Below are 12,410 nucleotides of genomic sequence, written 5' to 3'. Positions count from 1 at the left end.
GCATGAAGTACCACTAAGCCACGGTAGTTATACAATACGTTGGTGCTGAAATAAATATATCATGCATCAGAGTGAGTGAATGTAAAGGAAAAATAGGAATGCCATAACACACAACTTGTTTTGTGGATCTTTACCAGCAGTTGTTGTGGAATTGCATTACATGACTGTGATAAGAGAAGCAGCTATTCTAGCAGGAAATGATGTTACAGCAGCACTTTACACCCCCCACACAGTATGATAGCAGGATAAATACTGGAATATCTGATTAGGGCAGAGGCCATACCTTCCAACTGTGCCTAATTTTCAGGGATGTTCCTGATTTTGAAACAAATTTTAGCTGTGTCCCTCTGAATCCCTCTGATAAGTACTGCCATTGGCCAGAAAGGTGGTGAATTACACTTAATGAATAATGACAATAAGTAAGAGTTAGACACTGCTTGTACTTCAGAAAAGGTGTATTAATCCATATGCTCTGGTTCTCTCAAAGTCTCAACTTAATGGCACTAATATTTTAAAGGTGTACCTCACTTTTACCTACTTTTCCCTGAGTCTGTTCAAATATGTACCTGAGTGTTTGAGAGGCCTGGCAGAGGCAGAAACACACAGACATATCAGCGTTTCTGCTGTTACACATTGTGCAAATAGCTTTGGAAGGAGTTCCAGAAGCATACCCTTATGTAGGAGTACAACACTGAAATACCAAAGGATGTAGCCATGTACTGGTAGCAACCAACTGTAACAATGCCATTGTTCCTGTGCTGAAAAGACCGGTGTGGTGCACAGACAAAGAATAACAGGCTAACCTCTGGCTACCATGTGGCTAGGTCCACAGTTGGGAGCTACGCAGACAGACCACTTGCCTTGATAAACTAACAGGTACACAGCAACCCTTTAAGTCCAGCAAGATAAAATTCACACAATAATACATAATGCTCTCTGTACTTCCACACCCCTACCCAACTGTAGAATATACCTGTGTGTTCAGGGTCTACCAAGGATGTAGGTAGGCATACTCAGTACTGAAATTTGTCCAGTTTTCTTGAGCAGCCTGTGCTAATGTCAACACTAAAAAAGCACAAACTGTTCAGAAGTGAGTAAATTAATATTCACAGTATAACAGTTCACAAAAAAATCATGTCCCAAAGGAATATATCTCAATAACTAGTTTTGTATGGCAGTTAATTGTACAGTTAGAAAAGAAAGTACATACTCCCATGTATCTTGGGTTAGCATTTTGAGGGGTGAGTACAATTCTACACTGACAAGTGTGTACTTGAAGCAGCAACATTCAGGTCTGAGTACAACATTTAAATCACTGGCTACACCCCTGGCTTCAGATATAAGAACTATACCCAACTTTCTGCCTTAAACAACGATGTCCACAGCAAACAAGCACAATCCCCATCTTGGAAAGCTGAAAGGGCCACCCCTACCTGAATTAGCAATTTATAGCATTGGGTTGCTATGACAGTGATTACTGCAATTACAACACAGCAGGCTGCATGCAATTAGCAAATGGCGGCCACCAATTGGTGCAGAGGTCATCACATGCACATTTGCAAATACCTATAAAAGCAGGCTGTAATTGCTGCCAACAAACTCAATCACTCTATTGCAGAGACGGACAGAGAGAGAGAGAGAGAGAGAGAGAGACAGAGACAGTGAAAAGCAAAAGGAAAAAGAAAAAGAAATAATACCAACTCATACAAAGGAAAGGTATGTAACAGATATGTATTTACTGGCATGTAGTAGGTGTTTTTGAAGAGTACTCTACGTAATGTGAACCATTCATATGTGGCAGCAGTACGTATCTATCACAGATGTCCTTCTTAACTACTGGCATGGACAATTTAGTGTGTACCTGTGGGCAGTGGGACATAACTGTGAAATGTGTAGCTCAGCATTAAATGTCAAACATCTGATCCATGTTATCTGTGTTCTGTACAGTAGTGTGGCCAATGGCTGTTTGGGGGATTAGCCCAAACATTTATATAAACATGGGTGTGACAGAGTAACACATGCATGATAGTCATATTAAAGTGTAGCTTAGCATTGGCAACTGCTGTACCAGGCTAGTATGCTAATCTAGCATTTGGAGCTATATATACCCCCTCTAATGTTACTGTGTGTTCACATGTGACACCTGTTCATGTTGCAGCAAGGCCCAACAGTTCAGCTGTGAGGTCCAGGGACTTACAACAGTGTGGACCTTGTGTGTGTATGGCACACACATACAGAGAGATATATGTGTCATATATATTAACATCTGTATATGTGCATAGAGCAAGGGACATATTGCAACTGTTTGTGAAGGGTGGACATATATATGTTGGTGAAGGTTGTTATGTGCATATTTGTATGTAGGTTTTAGTATGTGATAAACAAGACAGCATACAGTGCTGGTATATGACATGTGGTGGTTAAACACTGTGGGTGTTTTGTTCAGTTTGCAATGTTGCAGCCAGTGAGGCCTGCTAAAGCTACCTGGGCTGTGAACACTTTCAATGCATTTCTCACAAGACTGTGCAATATCATTACATTACTGTATACCTCACATCCTTAGTATAATTGATATTCCCACCATGAAAGGTGGACTGTATATGTGCCTATATGTATATGTACAACAATGGATGTGTATATGTATATATATATATATATATATATATATATATATATATATATATATACATACACAGAGAGAGAGAGAGAGTCATATATACTCATACACACCCACATCTACTTGTTGCAATAGATTCTATGTAAAGTTGGCTGAGTGTGATGGTTAATGTGTTGGTAAATATGTCAAAGATGTGAATTTGTGGGATAGCTTAGTGGGAAACTGTTTCTGTCATGGTATTATGGGTCCTTGATTTGATCCCAGCAAAAGCTGTGTATGCTGTTGCTAGGCAAATAAAGCACTATAAACAATCACCATGTAACGCTGTTACCTAAAGGCACAGGAACACAGTCCCAACAGACCTCAAAGGAGGATACTTTAGAAATCCAAACGCAAAATGAAAGTATTTAAATGTCAATTGTAGAAGATTGTAGAAGAAATCCAAAATGCTATTCAGCTCGTAAAAAGCAATCCTTTATTCACAAAGTGACACGGACAGTAAGCGCTTTCACCTTTCGGCTTCTTCAGACTTTATAAACAGTACAGCTGAGTCTTTATTTAAATAGCCCTCCAAAAGTTACAATTGGTGGAGAACTTAATTAGCTTTTAAAGCGCTCACACTAGATACATAACATAATATATACACAAATATAAAAACACTTAAAAACTTCTTTTCATAAGTTTCATGTGCAACTGATAAATGCAATTTAAAACCAACAAATTTCTGTTATAATAAAAACATAAAAAAAATTTTCTTAAAATATATATATTAGCTTGTTAAAAACAAACTTATATTACTGCAAATGTGACCACAAGGAAATTACTATACACAAGCACAATAACATTTGAATTTAAGGGCACACCTTTCAAAATTCATTCAAGATTCATTTGGGTCTATAGATCCTCCTACTTTTTAAAAAGGGTTTAATGTGGACCTTGTCATTCAGGCCTGGGGGTTCATCTGCCCTACACCTACCAATCCACCTACTTTCACATTCTAGTGTCCTATTAACCATATCACCCCCTCTATATCCCTCGTATAACTGCTGTATAATACAGAAATTAAAAGTATGGTCAGGTCCTGTTTCTTTACAATGTTTCGCTAGAGCATTGAATTCGGACCCTAGTCGAATGTGATAATTGTGCTCCCTTATACGGTCTTTAAAGGCTCTATTGGTCTTCCCAATATAAAATGCAGGACAGACCAAACATTTTGCCAAATAAATCACATGCTTACTGTCACAGTTAGTGTCTGTATGAAAATAAAAGGTATATTTAGTGACAGGGTGTACAAACATTGTCTCTTCATTAATAAATCTGCAATGGTTACATCTACCACAAGGTGTGGTGTTCCTATCTATACTAATTGACCTCCTAGAATTCCTGGGTTTACACAGAAGCCTTTTAAGGTTGGGTTTGTTCTTAAAAACTATTTTAGGATCTGGTCCCACTATTTTAGCTATTTCACTATCAGACAATAAAATATTCCAGTTTCTAGTCATCATGTTTCTTACTTCACTTGTATCCCTAGTGAAAAACAGGGATGCTCTAGTCTCCATTCCTTCCATTGTTACATTATTTATCGGAGCATTTATCTGTTCATATAGTTTACTACAGCAGTATGGCACCTATATTCACAATTGTGCACATATTTTGGCCACGGGTTTGCCATCAAGTTGTGTGGTATAATAGTAATACTGTAACTGGACCTTACAAACATTGTGATGGATGACATATTTCTTTATGCATTGGCTTGATCTATATCTGCTGTGGCTAGTTGGTGCATTGTGTTGCATACAATGTGCCATGTACTGTTGTATAGTCTTATATAGTGATATTATTTTGTTGCTGTGCAGAACATGATTTATTATATAGAGCATGCCAGGCACTTTCAAGCAGTTGTGGGGTGAGCACTGATAAGTGGTATTGAAAGTGTTTAATCTCAGTCAGCTAATAGGTTGCTATATATGGCAGTTCAGTGATATCTGTTAAATGTGCCATACGATTTGCTCATGCATATCTTTTCTTTATGTCTTCCAGGGATCATGGCACACCATAGAAATCCTAGCTACAGTAGTGCTGAAGATGAGATTCTTACCAGCTGTATGATTCAGCACTACAGCCTACTATTCTCCAGAACCAGCCAAGACCAGCAGGAGCATACTGCAATGTAGCAAGATGTTGTCCGGAGGCTAAATGAGGTAGGCCTGCATAACCGGACATATGAGCAGGTACGCCACCACTGCAGTGATCTACTTAGACATGTCCGTCAGCGTGCTTCTGATGTATGGAAACAACAGCTTGCAATGGGTGGTGGAGTTAACATTCACAACCCCCCCTCACCAGAGTGGAGGAGCTGCTCCTGAGCCTGGTGGCACCTGCTCAACAACAACAGCAGCAGACATTTACCATGATTGAGGTTGGAGCCACCCAGCAAGAACGTATGGAACATGCAGGTAACATGGCATATCTGTAGACTACTGTTACCTCTATTGATAGATCACACATATGTCAGATGTGTACTGTGTAGTTAGAAGATGTGGAGCCTGTAGTTGTGCAATACTGATCATTTGGAACATAATCTGTAGGCTTGAGAATGTAAACTGTTCTATGTAAGATTGCAAACCCACAGTAGCAATGCCACAGTTGTCACCACTGACAAACTGTCTCATATCTATGTAGGTCCCGCTGGTGTGACAGCAAGGCAGCGGACAGATGCTGGTGAGTGTGTTCTACATTTATTATTGCAAATAAAAAGTGCATGTCATAGTTAAGGTGTAGGCCATGTACACATGTAACACACCTACGCATAATGCATGCTGTGCATGTTTGCTGTGAGACCACGCACATCTCACTAATGTGATTAGCTGCCTCAAACACATGCAATACACAGACCATCTCAAACAAATGTGGCTACACTGTAGTGACCATTGGATAGGCAGAGTCGATAAACAACATGCACATAACATACACAACTATGTCATACACAGAACATGTTAACATGCTACGCATGAAGGATTCACAAACCCTCTGTAAAGTCACACTCCAGTATCCCAAATGTCATCCACACAGCACACATAATATACCTGAGGGGTGGAGGCCTATCATGGGGCAGTGAAACACTCTGCAACACACAACACATTCATGTTAGGGAATGCTCCTTATTGGCCTCCTTACAAACCCATGTAACAACTGGTTGTGAAATGGTGAATGTAGCCATGGTAGTGCAGTTCTGATACAGTATGATAGGTGCTGGTTTGGGACACATTTGTAGCCTTGAGTGACCACATGATGCTTCATGATGAAGGCTTATGGTATTACACCCCATCCAGTTATTGTAACCACAGTACTACACATAGCCTTCATTGCTAGACACCTCAATGTTGTGTGTGTGCAAACATATGCACCTGTAAACAATATGCATACCAATCACCATTTGCACAACTGACACATATATGTCTTGTGATGTCATTGAGTGGCTAGCTCATATGATACACATTGGGTATGTGTAATATTTAAATTTGCAGTTGTGTTTTAGCATGCCATGTCATGGATGACACTGGCATGTCCACAATATGATCTACACTCACCATAACTACTGTACATTGGGTATGTGGACCAATGGTATTCCATCAGTTATACATGCACCACAGATCTTGTGTGTATACACATCATGCATGAGCTAAAACTGTGTCCACAATTATTTGCTAAAGACACAGTGGCTCTAGTCAGAATTGGATATCTATGTGACACACAGATACACATCCATGTAGACATGTGAGCGATGGTGCACAGTACATTACAGAGTTTTGAATACTTGCACAGCAATGTTGTGTCCATGTATGCATTGCGCTCCAGGGGGAGGCCAATCACCAAACAACAAAACACATGCATCAAAGCCATGTATACTGTTAGTAACAAGGACTGTCTACACTTGCACTGCATGCTGTTGAGCAACACATGCCCTGCATGCTGTCATGTGTGATATGACTGTTTTGCTTGTGATACTGTACCCCACCAACTGCTATTGAGTATGTTCTGAGATTGCTGGTGGTGTGTGTGTGTGTGTGTGTGTGTGTGTGTGTGTGTGTGTGTGTGTGTGTGTGTGTGTGTGTGTGTGTGTGTCTGTGTGTGTGTCTGTCTGCTTTAGTGAGGAGTGTATTTGTGTGTGTGCATGTGTGCATGTGCGTTTGCATGTGTGTGTGTGCATGTGTGCACGTGCATGTGTGCATGTGGTCTGACATCATGTACAGGTCTTAAAATGTGTTTCCTGTTTTCCTCTCACAGGTGCTGAGGTGGGGCTGGTTCGGTGCAGCAGGGAAATTGATGTCACTGACACAGATAGTGATAATGATGATAGGTGTGTTGAGGCACAGGCAGGTTTGTCAGGGTCTGTTGTTGGGCCACCAATTGACAGTACACAAGTCTCCACCCCATCCATGCACATAGTCATACTGCCTGTACATCCATCATCACCAATGCCCTTAGCAGAGGGGCAGTGTACAGTCGACACTGGCCAGGACAGTGTGGTATCTATGGCACATGCATCAGGACACAGCAGCCATAGCCAGATGTCTGGAACGGTACCACATAGGCAGATGCCCAGGGGTTCTAGTCAGAGCACTGCTGGTCATCATGCCCCTGGCAGATGTGCCACAACTCTTACAACCACACACATGTTCCAGCCTGTCATGGAGGCACAGGCACATATGGAGCGGTACGCCAGACAGGGACTAAGGGCACAGAGGGCTCATAACACCTCTGTAAATAACAGTATCCATGACCTAGCAGGTGCCATATGTAATTACACTGAGGTCATTGATAGATGTTGGGGTGAGACATTAGATGTCCTCCACAATGTCATGTCCATGTGTCAGGACAGTGCGGGATGGTTGAGATGTCAATGTGGACGTATGTCAGCAACATCATCAGCTGGCAGTCGCCATGGATGTCCATCAAGTCATAGCCGCTCCTGTAGTGCCAGTACCAGCCCCAGCAATGTTGGGGGTGCTGTCCATAAACAGTCCTAGAAGACCACGTGCATGTGGCTCTGGCCAGTCCCAGAAGGGACCTGGATCCAGTGGACATATGTCAACCTCTAAGGATAGTACCCAGTCTGGATTAGTACCTGATACTGTTTGTAGCACCCCTGCCAGGCACAGGTCCCGTATCTGTGGCCAGAGACGGTGATCTGTAAAGCCTGCCAGGTACAGTTTGTAGCTGTCCCAAAAATCCCCATATATGGCAGCCACATGTTGGAACTGTGTGCATGCAGACACACACACATAAACCAGACACCTAGGGCAAACACATACCCACACACATTACATCCACATTGGCCCATAACAGTACTCTTGGCCCTCACACACACACTCACACACACATGTCGATTGTATGGCTCAATGTAGGCCTCTGGTAAACCAACAACACACCCTGTGCATATGATGAAACCTGTGCCACCTCCTGTCATCTGTAACATTGATGCAGGAACAGGCTAACATGGTGCTGATGCACAGGGTGACTTTATTACAGTATAGCAATGTTTTAATGTGTAGCATGTTGTCAGCATTAAAGTGTAATGATATCCTTGAAGGTGTAGCTGAGCAGGCATGATGCATTAAAGCTATAATTATCAATGTAGTATTGTTTACACCAGTGTTTATTCTAATTGTGTATTGTCTGCCCATGTACCACTTGGCTGATGTGTGTAGTTTTGTCAGTATGTGTTATAGAGTGGACAGTAAGTGCACAGATTTGCAGGTGTACATTTGCGAACATGGTTGAGGGGCACTGTCTGCATGTATGTGCATATTGGACACATGGGCAGGGTGACATGCCCTGTATTAGACAGTGTTAACACTCCAAAGTTTCTATTGGTGGCCAGTATGCATTGTACTACACACATTTTGTGTGTATGACATGGTTTGACACTGTGCTGTGGGTGATACTGCTGTTAATATCTGTCATTGGTTTGCATTCTGGTAGTATACATAACCTCAACAGCCTGCCCATAAACAATTGTTAGATGATGGCTTGACAACTGACACACAGATGTAGGACACACCGTAACATTTGCAGCCTTCAAGTACTATTCTATGACAGTAACAAGTGGTATTCACCTGCACTCAGTCCTGGGACCACTCCTGTTTGGCATATAGCTTTCTTAGGTACAAGCAAACACAGTAGGGATATGTATGGCCACGTTTGGCAATGCATACTGTGGGCTATAATGCATTCTCCAGATGACAGACACATCCTCCAAAAGGGTATCATACAGACAGATACCTGGTGTCATGCTGTAAAGCTATAAGCCAAACAAAGCATAGTCATCCACTTTTACAAAACAATAGTATCCCCAGAGTACCACATAGGTAGTAGCCCCCAAAATGTGGAACAGGTACCAATGTATACATAGAGCTATGTGTTAAGTCATCTCTCCTTTGATAATCACATTTCCAAAGGGTTTTTTAAATCCCTCTGTGGATCACATAAGCAATAAGGGGTCTGCATGCATATCCACAAAGGTTGTTGCACACCTATAATAAATAGTCATCTTTGACAGACTTTGCTGCTTTTGAACAGGTTTCAAATATACCTCAGGCATAAACCCTCACTCACACTATTCAATAGAAACCGTAAACAGTGTATGTGAAACGGATGACATAGGCCAGGGATCACTGCAGTGGCCAGGCTTGTCACAAGCATACAGATGTGACCTAAGGTCTGGAAACGGCAGCGCACTCTGGCAAAGATAACAGATGTGTTCATGGAGAAAGCAGGGTTCCCACCTATGAAATAATTGAGGTCATGTGTATGTATATGTATTTGCCACACAGCTACCTGACATGTGTAATGCATATACTGTTGTCAGTGTGATATGTCATACAATAGTAAAAGCAAAGCCCACGACACATTGACCAACAGTGTCACACACATGGAACACACACACACACAGTCACCAAGTGCAGGATTCAAGCCCCTATCTAACTACCTTATGATATTACAGCAGTACACATTTATACAACGTGCTATACACATTACTATGTTTCTCTTTTCCACAGGTATATTTGTAGGATGGTGACATCATCAGACTTGACAAAGATGAGTATACCACTTTTAAGGTGTTTCAGTAGTCTCCAAAAATATTGCTCCTCTCCAAGGAGACAGACACTCTTGCATATTTGGCAAGTGCAGGATTCAAACCCCTACCTAACTACTTTATGATATTAGAGCAGTACACATTGTGCTATACACATTTCTGAGAGTTCTCCTTTCCACAGGTATATTTGTAGGATGGTGACATCATCAGACTTGACAAAGATGAGTATACCACCTTTAAGGTGTTTCAGTAGTCTTCAAAAAGGTTGCTACTCTTCAAGGAGACACACACACTCTCACAGATGTTGGCAAGTGGAGAATTCAAAACCCTACCTAATTACTTTATGATACTTGAACAGTATGCATTTACATTTACATGACACGCTATACACATTAGTGGGAGTTCCCCTTTCCACAGGTATATTTGTAGGATGGTGACATCATCAGACTTGACAAAGATGAGTATAACACTTTTAAGGTGTTTCAGTAGTCTTCAAAAAGATTGTTCCTCTCCAATGAGACACACACACACTCTCATACAGTTGGCAAGTGCAGGATTCAAAACCCTATCTAGCTACTTTATGACACTAGAGCAGTACGCATTTACATGACGCTATACACATTATTGGAAGTTCATTTTTCCACAGATATATTTGTAGCATGGTGACATCATCAAACTTGACAAAGATGAGTATACCACTTTTAAGGTGTTTCAGTAGTCTTCAAAAAGCTTGCTCTATTCCAAGGAGACACACACACACTCTCATACAGTTGGCAAGATGCAGGATTCAAACCCCTAAACTACTTTATGATATTAGAGCAGTACGCATTTACACAATGCACTATACACATTACTGGAAGCTCTCATTTTGACAGATATATTTGTAGGATGGTGACATCATCAGACTTGACCAAGTGCGTTACATTAGGTGGGCTACATAGAAGGAATTTCTAAACACTTTGGCAATGGGATCATCAAAGGAGAGTGTACTATCTACCTGGGTCCCCAGGTCCATAATTACATTCTCCATACATACTGGATTACCACCTATGTGGTAATTTGTGGGCACTTTGTTTTATCCAAAGGGGATGACTATGCATTTTTTGGCATTCTGCTTGAGGGCATTGTTTTGACACCAGGTATTGGTCTCTGTAAGACCCTTCTGGAGGATGTCTGTGTCAGCCGTAGAGTCGATTATGGACCACAGTTAGCAGTCATCTGCAAACTTGGTCAGCCATACTCCTTCCATGCTTGCCTGTACCTCTGAGCAGTATCTACTGAACAGGTGGGGTCCCAGGACCAAGACCTGTGGGATGCCACTTGTGACTGGTTTAGAGTCGGACATGGCACCCGCAACTCTGACCATGTGTGTTTGAGCTGTGAGCCAGTTGGCCACCCATCCTGTGACATAGGGGTTAATGTTCAAGCTGGTAAGCTTGTCCATGATGCCAGAGTGGGGAATGGTTTCAAAGGCCTAAGTGAGGTCCAGGTGGGCTGTGTGGACTACTTTCACCTCCATCTATGTCCTTGGTAACTGTTTCAAAGAAGTCAACTAGGTTTAGGAGGCAGGATCTGCCTTTAACAAAGCCAAATCGGGTAGAGTCCAGTGTCTGGAGGTTCCCAATGTCTCTGTTTATGGGTTCCATGTTAATTTGCTCCATAGCTTTGCAGACCAGGCTGAGTAGGCCTATACGTCAATAGTTTCCAGGTTCTGTTGTAGCACCACCTTTGTGGAGCTGGATGACTGTTGCTGTATGCCATTCTTTGGGTACATAGCCTGTGGTAAGGTTGAGTCTGGACAGTGAATGTAGGAGATGGTGTAGTTCCTTTTGGGGCTGGTGTAAGACATAGCCTTGGACACCATCCAGTCCCATTGATGCTGTGTTCTTAGCTTTGGAGAGGGCTGTTTTTACCTGCATGTCCATGAAGTCTGGGGCTCTGCATTCTTCTGGGGTGGACACAGGCCCTTTTGGGGGTGATGGGGTGAAGTTTGCACTGAACTTGTCTGCCAAGATGTGGGCAATGTCAGCTGGTTCAGTGTATTTTTTGCCATTTTGCAGTAGCTGACAGCATATTTGAGAGTTGCCACCTAAATATTTGGTATAGCTAATGAAGGCTTTGTGGTTGTTATTCTTAGATTCCTTGGCAATTTGTCTTTAGAAACTGGCCTTGGATTATTTTATGAGTGATTATTGTTTCTTCCTAATAATGATCAGTGATGCCTTTCCTTTTGTGAAGCTTGCTCTATCATGTGTTAGTTTCCTCCTCCTGTTGTATAGCTTATTTATGGGCAACGACCACCAGATTGGTTTCTTCTTTTTGGAGAAGTGCGTTTTGGTTTTATTTGGGATGTCTCGATCCATGCATCCCTGTAGATGCTCATAGAATGCACTTGTAAATGATTCTGCAGATTGTATAGCATTATCTTATAGCAAGGGGGCTTTGGAACTTTCCACTTTGGTCTTGAGAAGTGTGCAGTTTGCTTTTGAAAATTTCTTCTCAGTGGTTTCCTTGACTGGGAGAGGGCGGGATGTGGATGTCCAGTCTGATTACTTTATGGTCTGATATTACCAGCGAGGGGTTTATCTCTGGTGTGGAACACTGGTACCCCATGTTGGTGATGATCAGGTCCAGTATATTGTCACCTCTAGTGGGCGTGGTGACCAGCTGTTCCAGGGCGTTTGAGTTTTTAAT

Source organism: Protopterus annectens, chromosome 7.part0, assembly GCF_019279795.1.
Source record: "Protopterus annectens isolate FY-2018-M chromosome 7.part0, PAN1.0, whole genome shotgun sequence".
Classification (NCBI taxonomy): domain Eukaryota; kingdom Metazoa; phylum Chordata; order Ceratodontiformes; family Protopteridae; genus Protopterus; species Protopterus annectens.
This window is presented reverse-complemented; position numbering follows the sequence as displayed.